Source organism: Giraffa tippelskirchi, chromosome 10 (genome assembly GCF_054371585.1).
Source record: "Giraffa tippelskirchi isolate mGirTip1 chromosome 10, T2T-mGirTip1v1.2.pri, whole genome shotgun sequence".
In the NCBI taxonomy this organism is placed as follows: Eukaryota; Metazoa; Chordata; class Mammalia; order Artiodactyla; family Giraffidae; genus Giraffa; species Giraffa tippelskirchi.
In genome coordinates, this window is record NC_137284.1 from 122,128,803 (window position 1) to 122,150,007 (window position 21,205).

General features: G+C 39.9%; 2 protein-coding genes across 16 annotated transcripts in view; one reads left to right on the forward strand and one right to left on the reverse strand.

The window, feature by feature from the left end:
* Positions 1 to 14,920, reverse strand: part of BLVRA (biliverdin reductase A) — a 48,941-nt gene extending 34,021 nt beyond the window's left edge. Inside the window, exons 1-2 of one of the 3 annotated variants that reach the window (XM_081535299.1) lie at positions 14,856 to 14,920; positions 1,130 to 1,324 (exon numbers count right to left, since the gene is read on the reverse strand). The gene's annotated coding sequence lies outside the window, so the exon portion shown is untranslated. Of the gene's footprint in view, positions 1 to 146; positions 1,325 to 14,855 lie in introns of all 3 variants that reach the window. The other 2 variants (XM_081535300.1, XM_081535298.1) reach the window with 2 other exon arrangements.
* The window catches only part of COA1 (cytochrome c oxidase assembly factor 1), a 179,970-nt gene that overhangs the window by 41,810 nt on the left and 116,955 nt on the right, over positions 1 to 21,205 (forward strand). For 5 of the 13 annotated variants that reach the window (XM_081535330.1, XM_081535318.1, XM_081535325.1 and 2 more), the window contains one exon: positions 8,747 to 8,826. The exons of 4 other annotated variants lie outside the window; for them this stretch is intronic. The gene's annotated coding sequence lies outside the window, so the exon portion shown is untranslated. Of the gene's footprint in view, positions 1 to 8,746; positions 8,827 to 12,618; positions 12,781 to 21,205 lie in introns of all 13 variants that reach the window. 4 more of the 13 variants (XM_081535317.1, XM_081535316.1, XM_081535315.1 and 1 more) reach the window with 2 other exon arrangements.

The window sequence follows — 21,205 nt, forward strand, 5'->3', positions numbered from 1 at the left end:
AACCTCTAAGGTTTTCTCCTATACTGGAAGGGATGCCTCTGTGTACTTAAAAGAATGATGCATTTCCCAAAGTTGGGGCTTCGAGAGGGTAGCTTCATGTCTACCCTTCTTTTATGGGGACAAACAAGGCAGTAAGAAATATATACCTTCTTTTTTCCCTCCTCACTGAGTTTCCCAGGGACTTAAATATGTTAAAAAATCAGGGCTGCTGCATACACACTACTATGTATAAGATAGATAACTACTAAGGACCTACTGTATAGCACAGGAAACTTGACTCAATACTCTGTAGTGACTTATTTGGGAAAAGAATCTAAAAAAGAGTGGATATATGTGTATATATATTAATTGATTCGCTTTGCTGTACACCTGAAACTAATACAATATTGTAAATCAACTATACTCCAATAAAAGTTAAAAAAAATAGTTCAGTGGGCTACTCTGAAGCCTTGACATTAAGGAGGAGGAAGAAGGGAGGAGACAGGCAAGCAAGAGTCACAGGGAATAAGGAAAGAAAAAGGGAAGATGAGGTGAAACAAGAGAGAGAAGGGAAAGAAATAAGGAACTTGTGCAGAATAGTGGGGTTCCAAAGTTTGGGGGTTCCAAACTTTAATGGACTCCTGGGGCTGCCTGTTGGAAATGTGCTTTTCTGGGTTGCACCCCCAGAGTTTCTACAGGGGAGGGAGGCTAAGAGTGTGCATCTTCAACAGGCATCTAGGAGACCGTGCTCAGATGGTCAGAGAACCGCTCTTGGAGAATCACTAGAATTGAGAGTAGAACAGATGGGCCCCAACAAGTGAACTTTCTCATTCATTTTCAGAGCCGTTAGAATTTTCACTTGATTTTAACTAGGATGGTGAGTGAGGGTGGGGGCAGAAGTGATAGAGAAGGGACTGAGGAAGCCTCTCCAGCCCTTCCACCTGGGGTGAGGGGTTGTCTGGGATGCCAACAAAAAGGATGCTCCTGAGGAGCTGAGAAGGGGAAGGAGAGCCCTCCAGGGCCTCCAGAAAGGGAGGCTGAGGTAGGCCCTGTCCTTGGACCAGTCCTGCATTTGATTTTATTCTCTTTCAGAATACGAGAAGGGTTATGCGTAGTGAAACGAACTGACTAGCAACAGCAAAAATAATACCCATCTTTAAAAGCCTTGACTCCTGGCAATCCTCAGATCACCCAGGCTGTGTGTTGAAAATAACTGGTTTTCAGTAATTCCCTTCCTTCCTCCCTTCCTGTTCCTCCTTCCTGCTTTGACAGTGGGTCTCATGACCCAAGCTGGTCAGCACACATGCTGTCTCTCCTTTGGCCACACAGAAGCTTTTCAAGTTTCCTGGAAAATTTGAACAGAGGAACTTGTTAGAAATCAGACCCTAAAAAGCAGAGAGTGAGTGATAAAGAGGGTGAGCTTGCTTCTCAGGTCCTCGGGAGTCAGTATGGGTGTGATGTCTCTTGCTCATAAAATACCTCCAAAGAATAACCAAGACACTGATGGCCAAGCCAGAAAAAGCCAGAACTAAGTCAATGATGTGTGTTGGGCAATGGTCTGGACTACAAGGGCTCCTGGAGGAGCCTGCCCCACATAGAATCCTCTCCATCACTCTATGGCAAGTTACTTATACTGTTGAGAATGTTAGTGTGAGTGTCCCTTGTGGCTTACATGTGGGTGGGGAAGTCAGATAACAAAACACGAGGAGGTGGATAAGAGTTGTGAGAAGACTGTGTCAGCTACTTTATCTACATGAACCTAATCTTTGAAAACTGACAAAAAGGCTAATAATATTAACTCCACTTTACATACGAGGGACCTGAAGTTCAGGGTAGGTTACAGCACTTGGCCTCATAGTCAGCGTGTTGTGGTTCTGAGCTGTAACTTTCAGCTTCCTGGCTCTGGAGCCAAACCCAGAATGCTCCAGAGACCTTCCCAGGGCTGTCTGACACTCAGCCAGAGAGCTGTTATAATAAACAGGAGATGTACGGTTTGATCTGGCTCTAGTCATGGACTACTCAAGTGACCCCGGTCAAACAGGTTCCCCATATGTAGGCTGAATGGTTGGACTTCATCTCTAAGATCTGTTCTAGCTCTGTAATGCTCTGTGATTCCCCAAAAAGGAAAATCTGGTGACTCCTGAAACAGTGCTCAACCTCAGTTTTGAAATGACTTTACCCAGATGCTCTATCAGACTGACAAAGATCAGAACGTTTGCCACAGAGTGTTAGTCAAATATCTTTGATTTTTTTTTTTTTTTTTTTTGTCATGCCTTGCAGCTTGTAGGATCTTAGTTCCCCAACCAGAGATTGAACCCAGGGCCTCAGTAGTGAAAGTGCGAATTCCTTAACATCACTGGGGAACCACAGATAGGTATCTCCACAGACAGCAGTTTAGTAACATCTATTACAATTCCAAATGTGAGCAAATGACCTCTGACCTAGCAATTCTACTGCTTCCCCCTTTTTTTTAATTACAGATTTTTTTTCAAGATTTAACAGTTAACTTACAATGTTGTGTTAGTTTAAGGTGCACAGCAAAGTGATTCAATTATATATATCACACATATACATACATAATTTATAGGTAATAGCCAAAACATGGAAGGAACCTAAATGTTCATTGACAGAGGAATGGATAAAGAAGATGTGGACATATACAATGGTATAATACTCAGCCATAAAAAGAACTGAAATAATCCCATTTGCAGCAGCATGAATGGACCAGAGATTACCACAGTAAGTGAAGTAAGTCAAACAGAGAAAAATAAATACCATATAATATCATTTATATGTGGAATCTAAAAAATGATACGTGAACTTATTTACAAAACAGAAAAAAAAAAAACCCTCAGAAATAGACTCACAGACACAGAAAACAAACTTACAGTTATCAAAGGGGAAAGAGGGTGAGGACTAAATTAGCAGTTTGGGATTAACATATACACACTCCTATATATGAAACAGATAAATAAAGATCTAGTGTATAGCATAGAGAACTATATTCAATATTTTGTAATAACCATTGCTTTCTATTTCTGTCTCTAGACCTCAAACCACATTCAGGAGAAATCACTAAATTGCCCTGAGTCCTTTGTCCTTTTTTTTCTTTAACTCTTTATTTTATATTGAAATATAGCTGATTAACAATGTTGTGATGGTTTCAGGTGGACACCAAAGGGTGAATCCTTTGTTCTTGTAGAAATACTACTATTGCTTGCCTTCCCTTTCTAATAAGAACTTCCAGAAAAGCTTTCCTATAAAAAGTCTATAAAACATTACTTAGGAACTTTACTGCTTTCCCACAGGATCTGGGAAAAGCAAAACAAAACAGAAACAATTTGCAGAGCTACACATGCATGAGAACCCCATATGGAAATCCTACCACCCTAGGCACCAGTGGTCTACTACCAAGGATGAATTGTATTATCATTTACAAAGCACATTCAGCAGGAGTATCCTGGACAGATTCTTTCCATTCTCCTCCTCCTCCAAGTCTCAACTTCCTTTGTAATAAGATGGCACTGTTGGGGGAGGCAGCATCCCCAGGCCACCTTTTAACATCCGCCCTGCTCATTTCTCCCCACTGTCCTGCCAAGACCATTATAGTCTGAACAGAACCCAAGGAGGACTTTATTCTATATTTTAATATATTCTAAAAGATCTAAGACCTAACCCTATAACAAGAAGATTTACTTTTTTTTTGTACTCTTTTATTTTTACTGGAGTATAGTTGGTCTACACTGTTGTGTTAGTTTCAGGGGTACAGCAAAGTGTATCAGTTATGTATTCTTTTTCAGATTCTTTACCCTTGTACATTATTACAGAATATTGAGTAGAGTTCCCTGTGCTATACAGTAGGTTCTTGTTGGTTATCTATCTTATAGTAGTGTGTGTATGTTATGTATGTTAATCCCAGACTCATAATTTATCCCTTTCCCCCAACATTTTCCCTTTGGTAACTGTAAGTTTGTTTTAGAAATTTGTGAGTCTGTTTCTGTTTTATAAATAAGTTTATTTGTATCCTTTTTTAATATGAGAGATGAGATGGTTCAATGATATCACTGACTCAGTTGACATAAGTTTTGAGCAAACTCCAGGAGACGGTGAAAGACAGGTAAGCCTGGTGTGCTGCAGTCCATGGGGTCACAGAATCAGACAACTTAGTGACTGAACAGCAACATCCTTTTTAAAATTAGATTACACATATGAGTGATACCATATTATATTTGTCTTTCTCTGACTTACTTCACTTAGTATCATAATCTCTAGGTCCACTCATGTTGCTGCAAATGGCACTATTTTGTGCTTTTTTATGGTTGAGTAATATTCCATTGGATATATGTATCACATCTTTTTTATCCTTTCCCCTGTTTAGGTTGCCTCTATGTCTTAGCTATTGTCAACAGTGCTGCAAAAATCACTGGGGTGCAGGATTTACTTTTGTTTGATTTTTATTTCAAGGGTTTAATATTTTAAGAATATTTAAAACATTTTAATAACATTTAAAAGCTTAAAGGCTTTAAGTTTCTGACTTTTAGCATTATGTTTAGAAAGACTTATATGTACATTTTTTCCTTTTAGATTTTTAACTTTTCCCCCCTTTATTTACATGTTTAGTTTTAATCAATCTAAGTTGTTTGGTATATGGCATAATAAAAGACTGCTGTAATCTCCCCAAATAGGTAAATTGTTCTCATATCATTTATTCTCATAAAGATTCATTCTTTCCCCCAGTGGCTCATATTTAAATTCTTATGAATATGGTTATTCTTTCTTTCACACTATTGACTCCGATTTCCATACCTCTAATATATTATTTACAGGACTGTGGCTTTACAACATATTCTGCTTTCTGGTAGTTCAAGTTCTCCCATTAAGCTGTTCCATATTCTTATCTTTTCTTGCTCACTCAGACTTCTAGATTAAATTTAGAACAGCTTTGTCAAGTTAAGAAAAAATATTCCACAGGGACTGTGCTTGTGATTGCATCAAATTGATAAATTAAATTAGGATTAATCATTCAGCCTTTCCACCCAGAAATATATGGTATGCCTCTGTTGGAGAAGCCACTTAAAGAAAACAGAAAAAAGAATCTCAAGTTAGTTTTTTAATTACTGCATAATTACAAATGACAGCTCAGGCTGCAGTGGTTCACTAGGAAGTTAATGGAAAAAAGTCAACATTTTGGCATAAATAACCTGCTTAAAGCATTTTCACGTAGGTAAACCTCTCCTCAGATGTCCTGCAGCAGACAAGCTATCCTCTGGGAAATGGGGTTACAGATCATCATACTAAGTGAAGTAAGTCAGAAAGAGAAAAACAAATACCATATGACATCACTTATACGTGGAGTCTAAAATATGACACAAAATATGAACTTATCAATTAAACAGAAACAGACTCACAGACACAGAGAACAGACTTGTGGTTGCCATGAGGGACAGGGGGTGGGGAGAGATGGATTCGGAGTTTGGAATGAGCAGATGCAAGGTATTATGTATAATGGATAAACAACAAGGTCCTACTGTATAGCACAGGGAACTATATTCAACATCCTGTGATAAACTATAATGGAAAAGAATATGAAATAGAATGTATATGTATGTATAACTAAATTACTTTGCCATAGAGTAGAAATTAGCAAAATATTATAAATCAACTATATTTCAAGAAAAATAAAAATTTTAAAACAAAGGCCAGTTCTAGACCTGGCTTGGGTATCAACCAGTTGTGTGACTGAGGCCAGGGCACATGGTCTCTGAGCACCCTGAAAAAGGGGGGCATATGAGTGTAAATGAACTTAGATGACCCCTAACACACTCTTTCAGTGCTGACATGCCATAAATTCTAACTCATTTCTATTTTTTGTTTCTTCTTTGGTTTAGCTTTCTTCATGTTTGGCTTGGTTACCTGGAGGTTATTAGCTTCTCTTGGGTTCACTTAGGGCTTCCCTTGTGGCTCAGCTGGTAAAGAATCCGCCTGCAATGCAGGAGACCTGGGTTTGATCCCTGGGTTGGGAAGATCCCCTGGAGAAGGGGAAGGCTACTCCAGTATTCTGGCCTGGAGAATTCCATGGACTGTATAGTCCATGGGGTCACAAAGAGTCAGACACGACTGAGTGGGTTCACTTAGGGGCAGACAAACACAAGTAAATGAGGACAAGGCTCAGGTTATCAGATACAGGGAAGCTGCTGCCCAGCTGCTCCGAGTCCCCGACACTCAGCAGGTAAAGCATTCCTCAGCACTCTGTCTGAACATATGTCACTGTCCTTCCCCTCCCAACTTTCAAAGCCCCTCCCACCTGCTCCATGACCCTCCTATTCCTCCTGGTGGCCATTTCAAAACCTTCTGCCTTTCACTCAGAGTGATCTTGATATTCAGTTCAGTTCAGTTCAGTTGCTCAGTCGTGTCCAACTCTTTGCGACCCCAGGGACTGCAGCACGCCAGGCCTCCCTGTCCATCGCCAACTCCCGGAATTTACTCAAATTCATATCCATTGAGTCGGCGATGCCATCCAGCCATCTCATCCTCTGTCGTCCCCTTCTCCTCCTGCCTTCAATCTTTCCCAGCATCAGGATCTTTTCAAATGAGTCAGCTCTTCGCATCAGGTGGCCTAAGAATTGGAGTTTCAGCTCTAGCATCAGTCCTTCCAATGAACACCCAGGACTGATCTCCTTTAGGATGGACTGGTTGGATCTCCTTGCAGTCCAAGGGACTCTCAAGAGTCTTCCCCACACCACAGTTCAAAAGCATCAATTCTTCGGTGCTCAGCTTTCTTTATAGTCCAACTCTCACATCCATACATGACTACTGGAAAAACCATAGCTTTGACTAGACGGACCTTGATATAACAGGAGAGAAATATTGTATAAGGAGTCAAAGCACTCTTACTAAGAATGAACAGCTGGTATCCTGTATTTAAACTTACAAGGGTGTGTCCATCCTTTAAAAAACACTTATTCACTCAAATAATCGCAAACAATACAATCTGAGTGTAACTCAATTTTAAAGGTGGGTTGAGAGCAGGACATTCGGGGGCCCATACATGCTGTTAGGCACTGATACCCAAGAAAGTCCAGGTCAAAACCTTGGTCCCCTATTGCTGAGATTAGTTCTTTCTGGCCAAGTGCTTTTGGAAACCATGAACTGCTGGAACATGCGAGCACAGCACAAATGACAAGTGTGTTGGGGCTGGGACAAAGGAATATAACTCTTCCACCTGGAAAGAATTTGTGTAACTCTGGTTTCTAACTATTTATTTATGTCTAAAATTTATTTATTATTTGTCTGCATCAGGTCTTCGTTGCAGCATGTAGGATCTTTGATGAGTCATGCAGGGTCTTTCATTGTGGTACACTCACTCTCTAGTTGGGCACATGGGCTCAGTAGTTGCAGCACTTGGGGCTTAACTGCTCCAGGACACGTGGGATCTTTATTCCCTGACCAGGCATCGAACCCACATCCTTTGCATTGCAAGGTGGATTCTTAACCACTGGACTACCAGGGAAGCCCCTGGTTTCTAACACTAAAATCTCAATAATTATGCTCTTCAGGATTGTTAGAGGGAATGTGATTTCTTTCCCCTTAGCAGATCAATGAAGACTTTCACAAGCAAAATTTCACGATGTGTTATGTGTGAGCTCGATGTTAATTGTATAAATCATATTATGCTCTACAACTGAGCATATGATGTTTTTTGTGCTCTTTTGTGCCTGTTCTGTTTTCCTATGTTGCTTTTTTCCAGCTTTATAGAGATATCATTGACAGACTACATCCTATCAGTTTAAGGTGTACCCATGGTAGTTTGATCCATGTATATATTTCTCATGCAGTTTTTTAAAAGAGGCTGTAAATTCTCAGATTTCAGATGAGAAAATTTAAGGCCCCCTTTCAAACTCTAAAGTATTATGATGTGGTTTCTGTGATGATAAAAAGGTAAACAGTTAAGGTATAAGAACAATCATTCTGTACAAGATATATAGAAAATATCCAACTATTCAGGCACAAGCAAAGATATGTTTTAGTACAGCAAACAACACAACTGAGTTGGAATATGGAGGATTAAAAAGCTTAAAGAAATCTCGCAAAAAAGTTGACCAAGATGAGGAACGACATAGAAGGCTCCTGGCTCCCCTCCTGCTGTGGACACACTGAGCATACAGCTACAGTGGGAGCAGTCCCTTCTGAAAGAGATCCAGAAACTAGCTCAGTGACTCCTACACATCTGGTGAGTAAGCAAATATTCACATCAAAACAGGTAGGAGGGGCTGAGTCAAATGACAAGGTCCTACTGTATAGCACAGGGAATTATATCCAATATCCTGTGATAAACCATAATGGAAAAGAACATATAAAAAAGGAATGTATACATATGTATGATTGAATCACTTTGCTGTATAGCAGAAATTAACACAACATTGTAAATCAACTATATTTCAATTTTAAAAAAGATCTTTACAGTGAACACTACAAGGGAATTCCCTGGCAGTCCAATGGTTAGGACTCTGTGCTTTCACTGCTGACGGCCCGGATTTAATTCCTAGTCAGGGAACTAAGATCTCACAAGTCACACGGCATGGCCAGAAAAAAAAAAGAAAAAACTATAAGACGTTAATGAAAAGAATGGGAAAAGACACCAAAAAATGAAAAAATATATTCTGTGCTCATGGATTGAAAGAATTAATATTATTTATGTTCGTACTACCCAAAGTGATCTACAGATTCAATGCAATCCTTATTAAAACTCCAATGGTATTCTTTACAGAAACAGAAAAGCAACCCTAAATTTTGTATGGAACCACCTAAGATCTGAAACTGTAAATCTCCTGGAAGAATACATAAGGGGTAAGTAAACTCCTTAACTTTGGTCTTGGCAATGATTTTTTGGATTTGACACCAAAAGCAAAGACAATGAAAGCAAACACAAACAAGTCAGACTACAGGAAACTAAAAAGCTTCTGCAAGGCAAAGGAGGCCATGGAATGGGAGAATATCTCTGCAAATCAAAATAAGGGGTTAATAACCAAAATATATGAGGAACTCCTACAACTCAATGGCAAAAAACCCCAAATGGTCCAATTTAAAACTGGGCAGGGAAACTTAATAAGCATTCTTCCAAAGACATACAAATGGTCAACAGGTACACAAAAGGCTTTCAGCATTCAACATCATTAATCATCAGGGAAATCAAAAAGAGAAATTATCTCACTAGTTAGTTTGGCCATCATCAAAAAGAAAAGAGAGAATGAATACTGGTTAGGATGTAAAAAAAAGTGAAAGTTTGTACACTGTTAATGGGAATATAAACTGATACAGCCACTACAGAAAATAATATGGAGATTCCTCATGAAATTAAGAATAGAACCACTGTATGATCCAGAAATCCCACTTCTGGGTATATATCCAAAGGAAACAAAATAATTATCTCAAAGAGATATATATGTACTCCCATGTTCACTGCAGCATTATTTACAATAGCCAAGACCCAGAAACAACCTAAGTGTAGACAGATGAAAGGATAAAAATGTGATTCATACAGAGTCAGCCCTGCATACCTAAGGATGTGTAATGCACAGATAAGGAAGATGACTATATTCATTACATTGCACCATTTTATACATGGGACTTGAGGATGCAAGACTTCCCTGGTGGCTCAGACGCTAAAGCGTCTGTCTACAATGTGGGAGACCCTGGTTCGATCCCTGGGTTGGGAAGATCCCCTGGAGAAGGAAATGGCAGCCCACTCCAGTACTATTGCCTGGAAAATCCCAGGGATGGAGGAGCCTGTTAGGCTACAGTCCCTGGGGTCTCAAAGAGTCGGACGTGACTGAGCGACTCCACTTTCCACTTTAAGGACCCAAAGATTTCGGTATCCACAGGGGCTCCTGGAACCAATGCCCTAGAGATAGTGAGGGACGACTCTATACGGAATATTATTCAGCCTTAAAAAGGGAAGAAAATATTGTTATTTGTGACAACATAGCTGAACTCAGACATTATGCTAAGTGAAATAAGCCAGGCAGAGAAAGACAACAAATGGTATCACTTATATGTGAAATCTATTAGAAAACTGGTACCCAGTGTAGGGGAAAGAGGGAGAGACAGGTAAAAAGTACAAATTTTTAGCTACAACATGAATAAGATCTGAGGATCTAATATAAAACACGGTAACTACAGTTGATAACAGTCATGTATGATTGAAATTTGCTAACAGCAGAACCTAAATGTACTCACCAAAACCAGTAAATGTGTTTACTCCACGGAGAGAATACTTTCAAAATGTTATCTGTATATCAAATCATCACACTATATATACTTTAAGTATCTTAGAATGTTTTTGTCAATTATACCTCAATAAAGCTGGGGAAAAAAAAAAATCCTGCCTTAGCTAAAACCACATGACTTGACATTCCCACTTAAAACAGCCAGAGGTCAAAAGCAGCAGTGGCTACATGTGTATGTGTTTTATTTTTCAAAAACATTTTTGCCTATTGTCTTTTACTCCCATGAAGTTAGAGCCCTCAAACTTTCATTCTGCAGAGACAGGAAGACTTTAAATCACTTGCTGCTGGTGGTTCTCCATCTGCCCTCCTCCTCCCTGCTCAGGAACTGGCTGACCTCCCTATGTTGCATCTCCTGGCCTGCTTCACCCTCCAGCTTCCACTTGACACTGGCCAGAGAAGGAGATCAGAAGAGGGGAAAGGTGTAACACAGAACAAACCTGACTCCCTGCTTGGTTACTCTGGATCTTACCTCTTTGCAAAACAATGTTGCCTCTAGCCTGAAATATGCAAGGCAGCACATTCTCAAGGCTTTGCCTCCCAGGCTTGCTCCTTCAAGGCCTAACAGTTTTCATTTATATAAAGATAAAAAGTTGCACAACAGAGGATCACACTGGTCCTGTTGGAGGTTGACAGCAGACCTACATGGACAGCTGCAAGAGCAAAGGATTATCACATCCCCTTCCTGGTCTGGTCCACACCAAGACTTCTGCAACAGCTAGCTACACCCCTGCCCCCTTTGAAGCCTGAATTCTAACTCAGGGGTAAGATGGTTCCTTGGGACACTAGGTTACCATCTTCTCTGTCTGCTGGGTTTCCAAAAAAGTCACTATACTTTGCCCCAACACCTCGTCTCTCGATTGAGTAGCCAGTCATGCAGCTGAGCAGTACCGGGTTTGGAAAAAAGGAGAGGCTGGTGAACTTATCCCCAACATGTCCTGTCCCACCAAGCTGCTGCTCCAGCAGTGGCTGACTTCTGCCAAGGCCCCCCTGCGGCCCTGGAGGGTGAGCCCTCCTTGGGAGCTCCACCCCACTCTTACCTCCAAGCTCTGGAACCACAGTCCCTTCCCTGCCCCTTCAGACCAGGGTGGGGATGGCACCCCACCAACCCTCTTACCTGGGTGCCTCATTGTCATTTGTTGGTTTCGTGAAACCTACCCCCTCTTCTATAGAGTCCCTTCAAAAATGTCTTGCATTTTTGTGGGTTTTTTTCCTGTTTCCATTCTAACCAATATACTTGCCCAGCAAAATCTCCCCGTAAGTGAATGGTACAGCCAGGACTAAACAGCTTCCTTGGCTTAAACTTTGCCTCTCTTTCCATCCTTGTCTTTCTCCTAAGCGCAAACTGGAATATGAATCTCTCCAGGGCATACCATGAATAATATGGCAATTTCCATTAACCCAATGGTCTCAATCAACATTTCTGATTGTTAGAATGAGAAGGGAGGAGTGAGCCAGCATGCTGCTAACCACCTTCTAATGCACGGGACAGCCTCCCACAACAAAGAGTTATCCAGCCCCGAATATCAACAGTTCCGAGGTTGATTACTCCTCCTGCAGAATGACCCACAACTGTGACTTTCCTCCTCTCTGAAATGCTCTCAGATGCCTATAATCACTGCTCTCAAGCCAGGCTTCTGGCAGAAGTATGTTGAGTCCTGCCCTAGGCCAGAGGTGCCTTGCACCAAGGCCTCAGAAGTGGAGCCCAGAACCCAGGTCACCTCCAAAGCTGATTGAGCCCCTCTGTACCAAAGCCCCTGATATCACTGACAAGCTTCCTGACTCCCAATTAGGCGAAGATGCCCACTCCTGTAAACACACTATAGCGTCCCAACCAATCACCTAACTAACGCCAACCTTTCAGCAGGAATTTTCTTTGTCTTGAGGCTATAAAATTGGCTATTAACTCATGAACATTGTTGGCTTTCCCTAGTCTGTCAGGAGGCCGACCCACTGTGCTCACATTATCTCTGCCCACATTATCTCTACTCTTTGTTCTTAATAAACTCATTCTCTTCTGAAATGCTCTAGGTCTGGAAATTCTTTTCCAACCTGTGCTCACACTGACTCAACAAAGAATGGGGGAAGAATTAGGGAGATGGTGACCTTCTCAGACAGGCCCGGGTGCTGGCCTGAGAGGTCCAAGAGTTAAGGTAAAAGTGACCTTTCCCTCTAGGCTGAATTTTCCTTTCTTGAAGGGAGCTGATACTTTGGGGGCCTACCAAGGAAAATAAAATGACTACATGGGCAAAAGTCTGGAAAAATACACATCAAAATATTAATTGTAATTATGTCTCTGAGTGGTAGAATTTTTAGTGATTTCTTTGTGGTTATCTATATACTTTAAATTTTGCAGGACTTCCCTGGTGGTCCAGTGGTTAAGAATCCACCTTTCAATGCATGGGATGTAGGTTTGATCCCTGGTCAGGGAACCAAGATTCCACATGCCACGTGGCAACTAAGCAACGAAGACCCAGCGCAGCCCAAAAAAGTTAATAAAATAAATTTTGCTATAAAGGTTAGTTAACATTTATATGATTATTTAAAACTCTAAAAAGAAGCTATTATGCCATATTCACTGATTCCATCCCTCCCAGCCCCAGTTCCTCAAATGCATAGAATTTCACATGGCAATATATCAGGGTGCTTTAATAATGAAAACCAGAAAATTGTCTTTATAGCCAATTATAAGGAATGACTCTACTTCCTTCAAGGTCATTCATATTTGAGGAATGAATGAATGAATGTATTCTTTACTTTCAAATGACATGTACTTATGCAACTGACCAAGTTTACTTTCCTAGAAGCAAAATTTGAGACTCAGCACAAAAGCAATATAGACTTGCACTGTCCTATATGGTAGCCACTGTAGGCTAATTTGTTTCAGTCATGTCTCTCTGCAACCCCATGGACTGTAGCCCGCCAAGCTCCTGTGTCCACGAGATTCTCCAGGCAAGAATACTGGAGTGAGTTGCCATTTCCTTCTGCAGGGAATCTTCCTGACCCAGGGATCAAACCTGTGTCTCCTGTGGCTCCTGCATTGCAGGCAGATTCTTTACCGCTTGAGCCATCAGGGAAGCCCCAAGTAGCCATTAGACACACACCATTTTTTTTAATTGAAGTATAGTAGATTTACAATGTGCCAATCTCTGCTGTACAGCAAAGTGACTCAGTTATACACATATTAAATATTCTTTTTAAAATATTCTTTTCCATTATAGCTTATCCAGGAGACTGGATATAGTCCCCTGTGCTATACATTAGGACCTTGTTGTTTATCCATTCTAAATGTAACATTTTGCATCTACCAACCCCATATTCCCAGGCCATCCCTATCCCTTCCCCCTCTCCCCCTTGGCAACCACAAGTCTGTACTCTTATGTCTGTGAGTCTATTTTTGTTTTGTAGATAGGTTCATTTGTGCTGTATTTTAGATTCCACATATTAGTCATGTCATATTGTATTTCTCATTCTGACTTACTTCACTTAGTATGATAATCTCTAGTTGCATTCGTGCTTCCTTTTTTGTGGCTGAGTTAATACTCCACTGTTTATATGTATCTCATCTTATTTATCCATTCATCTGTCACTGGACATTTATGTTGTTTCCATGTTTGGCTGTTGTGAACAGTGCTGCTGTGAACATCGGGGTGCATGTCTCTTTTAAAATTATAGTTCTCTCAGGGTATAGGTGCAGGAGTGGAATGGCTGGATCCTCTGGTAATTCTATTTTTAGTTTTCTGAGGAACCTCCATACTGTTTAACAAACAGACATACACTATTTAAATGTAAATTAATTAAATATTGAACATTTCCATTTTCACAGCAAGTTCACACTTTATTTTTCCCGTGGACTTACTTTCTCTCTTCCATTATCTTTGCTCCCCATATCTGGTTACATTTATTTTCTGCTGACTTGCTACGCCTCTACATGATTTTGTTGCAAACCACCCTAGTTCCTTTATGGGACAATTCAGGATATCAGTACTTTAAAATATTTGTGTCGAGATAATCTTGTTGTTGTTGGGAACTCAGCCTTAATTTTTCTGGAGTGCACTTAAATCATGAAACCTTCAGAACAACGTCTGAAATTCTGAGTTTCCAGTTTCCAAAGAGGAAAGCGCGGTCAGGAGAGGTTAAGTGACCTGCGGAGGATTCATACCAAGGAGCAGAACCCCATGCCGGCGGGTTCCTGGAGTCCCGGCCGGCCGAGTTCTCACCCCCGCTGGAGATGCCGAGCAGAGCCGCTCGTTCACCCTGCCGCCCCACTACGCCGCACCGCCCGAAAAACTAGCTGAATACCTCTACATAAAAACCGAAACCATCACCATTTTACAAATGAAATAGGGATGAAATGTTCTTAATACTCGGCCTTTGTTTATTTGACTCAGGCCCTCCCCAAGGAGCCCGTAGCGATCGCCGGCCAGCCGAGTTTCGCTTGCGCCCGCTACCCGCCGGTCCGGGCGAGGTGGGTAGCGCCGAGAGCTCGGGGCCGGTGGCCGGTCAGGCGCTGGGTCTACCGCGCGCATCGGTTTTCAAGCTGCTTCTGGAGGGTTTCCCGAAAGCTCGATCCCGATCCCCCGCGCGCCTTACCTGCCGCTGGGCACAAAGCTGAGGCTCTCCAAGCCACCTCCGGGCTCCGCGCCACCACCCGCCCTACGAACCCTGCAGGAGCGCGGCTGGGATTGGCTGCCGGGTCGGAGAGACGCGGAGAGGCGAGTGGAGGAAGGAGGAGGAGAAACGGGACGGGGTGGGAGTGTGTGGGGAAGGGGTCCCGCCTATGTCTCCTCCCCCGAGGGCGCAGCCCCAGCACTCTGCTAGATTACCCGAGCCGCAGGACTAGCTGTGAACTTGTCCAGGCTGCAATCTTCAGCCCACCTCCTGCCCTGTCCCTTGCGCCCTGCTTGGCGGCGCCAGTGGGCCGAGGGCGCGCATCCGCGGGGGAGGGGAAGCCCTAGGCTCGTGCTCCGGGCCCGCAGAGTGTCTGGGGCTGTGCACCGTGTGCCCCATCTCTAGTGGGGGGCGTTGGAGCCTCCTCCTCTGCCCCACTCCTGCCACGGGAACCCGCTGGATCCTTTTTGGGTTAGTAGCTCCGGTTCTGGTGGAACTACCAGGGAGGCATTTTTTTCTCCTCTGTGTGTATGTTGAAATACCTGTAACATAAAATTTCCATCTTAACCATTTTTAAGTGTATACAGTTCAGTAATATCAAATACATTTACTTAGTTGTGCAAAAACACCACTATCCATATCTATAACTGTTTTCATCTTGTGAAACTGAAGCTCTACACCCATAAAACAATGACTCCTTGGTTATTTCTTGCCCCCAAGCCCTGATAAGCACCATTCTACTTTCTGTGTTTATGATTTTGACTGCTGTATCTCATATATGTGGAATCATACATTATGTATCTTTTTCTGACTGGCTTATTTCATTTAGAATAATGACCCCAAGAGTCATCCATGTTATAACATATCGCATAATGTCCTTCCTTTTTAAGACTGAACAATATTCCATTGAATGTATAATATATTTACATTTTGCTTATCTGTTCATCCACAGATGCACATGACTTTCTTTGTTGGATTAGTTATTACAAATAATGCTGCTATGAACATAGGTGTACAAATATCTCTTTGAGACCCTGCTTTCAATTCTTTGGGGTATATGCCCAGAAATGGAATTGCTGGATCATATAGTAATTCTATCTTTAATTACTTGAGGAAACACCAGTTTTCCATAGTGACTATACCATTTTATATTTTCACCATTTTCACCAATAGTGCACAAAGCCTAATTTCTCCATGTCGTTGCAAACACTCATATTGCTTGTTTAAGTAGTAGCTAGCCTAATGAATGTTAGGTGGTATCTCAATTCAGTTTTGATTTGCATTTCCGGAAGCAACAGTTAGAACTGGATGTGGAACAACAGACTGGTTCCAAATAGGAAAAGGAGTACGTCAAGCTGTATATTGTCACACTGCTTATTTAACTTTATGCAGAGGACATCATGAGAAACGCTGGGCTGGAAGAAACACAAGCTGAAATCAAGATTGCTGGGAGAAATATCAATAACCTCAGATATGCAAATGACACCACCCTTATGGCAGAAAGTGAAGAAGAACTAAAGAGCCTCTTGATGAATGTGAAAGAGGAGAATGAAAAAGTTGGCTTAAAGCTCAACGTTCAGAAAACTAAAATCATGGCATCTGGTCCCATTACTTCATGGGAAATAGATGGGGAAACAGTGGAAACAGTGTCAGACTTTATATTTTTGGGCTCCAAAATCACTGCTGATGGTGATTGCAGCCATGAAATTAAAAGATGCTTACTCCTTGGAAGGAAAGTTATGACCAACCTAGATAGCATATTAAAAAGCAGAGACATTACTTTGCCAACAAAGGTCTGTCTAGTTAAGGCTGTGGTTTTTCCAGTAGTCATGTATGGATGTGAGAGTTGGATGGTGAAGAAAGCTGAGCACCGAAGAATTGATGCTTTTGAACTGTGGTGATGGAGAAGACTCTTGAGAGTCCCTTGGACTGCAAGGAAATCCAACCAGTCCATCCTAAAGGAGATCAATCCTGGGTGTTCATTGGAAGGACTGATGTTGAAGCTGAAGCTCCAATACTTTGGCCACCTCATGCGAAGAGTTGACTCATTGGAAAAGACTCTAATGCTGGGAAGGATTGGGGGCAGGAGGAGAAGGGGATGACAGAGGATGAGATCGCTGGATGGCATCACCGACTCGATGGGCATGGGTTTGGGTAGACTCCGGGAGTTGGTGATGGATAGGGAGACCTGGCATGCTGGGATTCATGGGATCACAAAGAGTCAGACACGACTGAGCGACTGAACTGAACTGAACTGAATGATTGGTGATGTTTAGCATCTTTTCATGTGCCTTTTGGCCATTTGGATCTCTTCTTTGGAGAAAAATCTATTTTGTTCATTTTGAATCAGGTTGTTTGGTTTTTGTTGTTGAGTTTTAGGAGGTCTCTATATATTCTGGGTATTAATGTTTTATCAGATATATGATTTGAAAATATTTTCTCCCATTCTGTGGGTTGCCTTTTTACTCTTTTTACTTTTGATGCACAATTTGTATTAATTTCATGGAGTCCAATTTGTCTATTTTTCCTTTTGTTACCTGTGCCTTTCGTGTCATATCCAAGAAATCATTGCTAAATCCAACGTCATGAAATGTTTTCTCCTAGAAGTTTTGTCTTACATTTAGGTCCTTCATCTGTTTTTGAGTTAATTTTGTATATGTCAGTTAGGGGTCCAACTTTATTCTTTTTCATTGTGGATATCCAGTTTTTCCAGCAACGTTTACTGAACAGATTGTACTTTTCCCCATTGAATGGTGTTGGCTCCCTTGTCAAAAATAATTTGACCACATTTGGGGTTTATTTTTGGATGCCCTATTCCTATTCCATTGGTCAATGTCTCTGTGTTTATGCTAATACCACACTTTTTTGATTAGTGTAGCTTTATGATAAATTTTAAAATCAGGAAATCAGGGGTGAAGTCTTCCACTTTAGCTCTTTTTCAAGATTGTTTTGGCAATTTGGGGTCCTTTGAAATTCCACATGAATTTTAGGATGTCTTTTTCTATTTCTGCAAAAAAATTGTTGACATTTTCATATGGATTGCTTTGAATCTATAGATTAGTTGAATTTTATTGACATTTTGACAATATTGTCTTTTACTTCATGAACATGGAATGTGCATCCATTTATTTGTGTCTTCTTTAATTTCTTTCAGCATTGTTTTGTATTTTTCATTGTATGAGTCTTTCACCTCCTTAGTTAATTCCTAAGTATTTTATTCTGTTTGATGCTGTTACATATAGAATTGTTTTTGTAATTTCTTTTCAGATAGTTCATTGTCAGTGTACAAAAATGCAACTAATTTTTGTGTGTTGGCTTTATGACTTGCTGCCTTGATGAAAATTTATTAGTTCTAGTAGCTTTTTTTTTCCCCCTTGATGGATTGGGGTTTTCTATATATTAGATCATATTATCCATGAACAGATGCACTTTTACTTCTTTTTTTCCAATTTGGATGACGTTTATTTATTTTTTCTTACTTAATCGCAGTGGCTAGAATTTCAGTATTGTATCGAATAGAAGTGGCAAAAGTGGGTATTCTTGCCTTGTTCCATGTCTTATAGGAAAAGCTTTCAGTCTTTCACCATTGACTATGATGTTCACTGACAGTTTTTCAGAAATGGCTTTTACTATGGTGAGGTAGTTTCATTTTACTCTAGTGTATTGAGTATTTTTTATCATGAAAAGGTGTTGAATTTTGTCAAATGCTTTTTCTGCATCAATTGGAGTGATCATGTTTGTTTTCTGCTTCGTTCTATTGGTGTGACTCATTATATTGATTGATTTTCATATGTTGAGCTGTCCTTAGTTATGGTGAATAATCCTTCTAATATGCTGCTGAGTTATAGTTCCTAGTATTTTGATGAGCATTTATATCAATGTTTATAAGGGATATTGATCTGTAGTTTTCCTTTTTTAGGATGTCTTTGTCTGTCTTTGGTGTCAGGGTGATGCTGGCCTCATAGAATGAGTTAGGGAGTATTTCCTTCTCTTCATTTTTTTTTTTCTGGAAAATTTGAGAAGAATTAGTATTCTTCTTTAAATGATAGCTTCACTGTAAAGCCATTGGGTCCAGAACTTTTATTTGTGGAAAGTTTTTATTACTGATTGAATCTCCTTACCAGTTGTAGCTATATTTCAAATTTTTTATTTCTTCATGAGTTAGTCTTAGTAGGTTCTGTGTTTCTAGAATTTGTCATTTCACGTAGGTTCTCCAATTTGTTGTTGTACAGTTGTTTATACTATTCTCTTACAATCCTTTTTATTTCTGTAGCATCAGTAGTGTTGTCACTACTTTCTTTTCTGATTTTAGTAGTTTGAGTCTTCTTTGTTTTCTTAGTCTGTGTAGCTAAAGGTTTGCCAATTTTTCTGATTTTCTCAAAGAACCAACTTTTGGTGCCATAGATTTTCTCTATTGTTTTTATATTCTCATTTTCGTTTATCTGTGTTCTAATCTTTATTGTCTCCTCTCTTCTAGCTTTGAGTTTGTTCTTCTTTTTCAAGTTCCTTAGGTTGTTGATTTGAAACCTTTCTTATTTTTTAATGTAAGCATTTATAGCTATAAGTTTTCCCCTTAGGACTGCTTTTGCTAAGTCCCATAAGTTACGGTATGCCATGTTTTCATTTTTATTTATCTCTGAGTATTTGCTGATTTCTCTTATATTTTCTTCTTTGATCCATTGGGTGTTTGTATGTATATTGTTTAATTTCTACAACTTTGTGAATTTTCCAGTTTTCTTTCTGTTATTGATTTCGAATTCCATCCGTGTGGTCAGAGAAGATACTTTGTATGATATCCATGTTTTAAAACCTATTGAGACTTAATTTGCAGCCTAACATGTGATCTATCCAGAAAAATGTCCAATGTGCACTTGAGAAGAAGGTGTAGTCTGTTGTAGAGTGCTCTGTGTATGTCTGTTAGATCAGTTGGTTTACTGTGTTAAGTCCTCTATTTCCTTTCTTATATTCTATCTTTTTTTTTAGCCATTATTACGAGTGGGGCATTGAAGTCTTCAACTACTATTGTAGAACTGTCTATTTCTCCTTTCAATTTTGTCAGTTTTTGCTTCATGTATTTTGATGTTGTATATTAAAGTGTGTATATGTCTATAATTGTTAAATCTTCTTTCTTGATTGAATCTTTTATGAATATATAATGTGCTTGTCACATAATTTTTTTGGATTTAAAGTCAATTTTTTCTGGTATTATTATAGCCATATCTGCTCTCTTTTGGTTACTGTTTTCATGGATTATCTTTTCCCATCCTTTCCCTTTCAACATGTTTGTGTCTTTGGATCTCAAGTGCATCTCTTGTAGACAGCATAGAGTTGCATCATGTTTTTTATTTATTCTGCCAATATGAGTCTTTTGATTGGAGAGTTTAATCTATTTACATTTAAAGTAATTACTGATAACAAAGCTCTTCTGTCACATGCTAGTTGTTTTCTATATACCTTTGTTGTCTCTCATTTCCTGCATTACTATCTTCTTATGTGTTTAGTTGATAGTGAAATGTTTAAATTTCTATCTCATTTCCTTTTGTGCATATTCTATAGCTATTTTCTTTGTGGCCACCAAAAAAGATTATGTTTAACATCCTAAAGTTATAACATTATAATTTTAATTTACTCTAGCTTCACTTCAATAACATGCAAAAACTCTGTTCCTTTATAGCTCTTTCCCCACCTCCTTCAGCTGTTGATGTTGCACATTTACATCTTATACATTGTGTGCCCCAAAATATAAATGAATAATTATTTTATATCATGTAGAAAACAAAAAGTACAGTTACAAACCATTGTTGCAATGATATAGCTTTTATAATTGCCCATGTATCTTTACTGAAACCATTATTTCTCCATACAGTTTTGAGTTACTATTGAGTGTCCTCATTTCACCATGCAGGAGTCCCTTGAGCATTTCTTGCAGGGCAGATCTAATGGTTACAAACTCTCTCAATTTTTGCTTATCTGGGATTATCTTAATTTTCCCCTCAACTTTGAAGGACAGTTTTGCCACATTTAGGATTCTTATTGATATGCTTTCCTTTTAGCACTTTGGATATATCAGCCCACTTCTGGCCTCCAAGTTTTCTGAAGAGAAATTTGCTGATAATCTTTTTGAGTATACTTGTATGTGATGATTTTCTCCTCTCTTTGCTTCTTTTAAGATCATTTCTTTGGCTTTTGTAAGTTTGATTATATGTATCTTGGTATGGATATCTGAGTTCATCTTATTTGGAGTTGGTCAAATTTATTGGGTGCTTATGTTCATGTATTTGACCACGTTTGGGCATTTTTCAGTCACTGTTTCTGCAAATATTCTCTTTGCC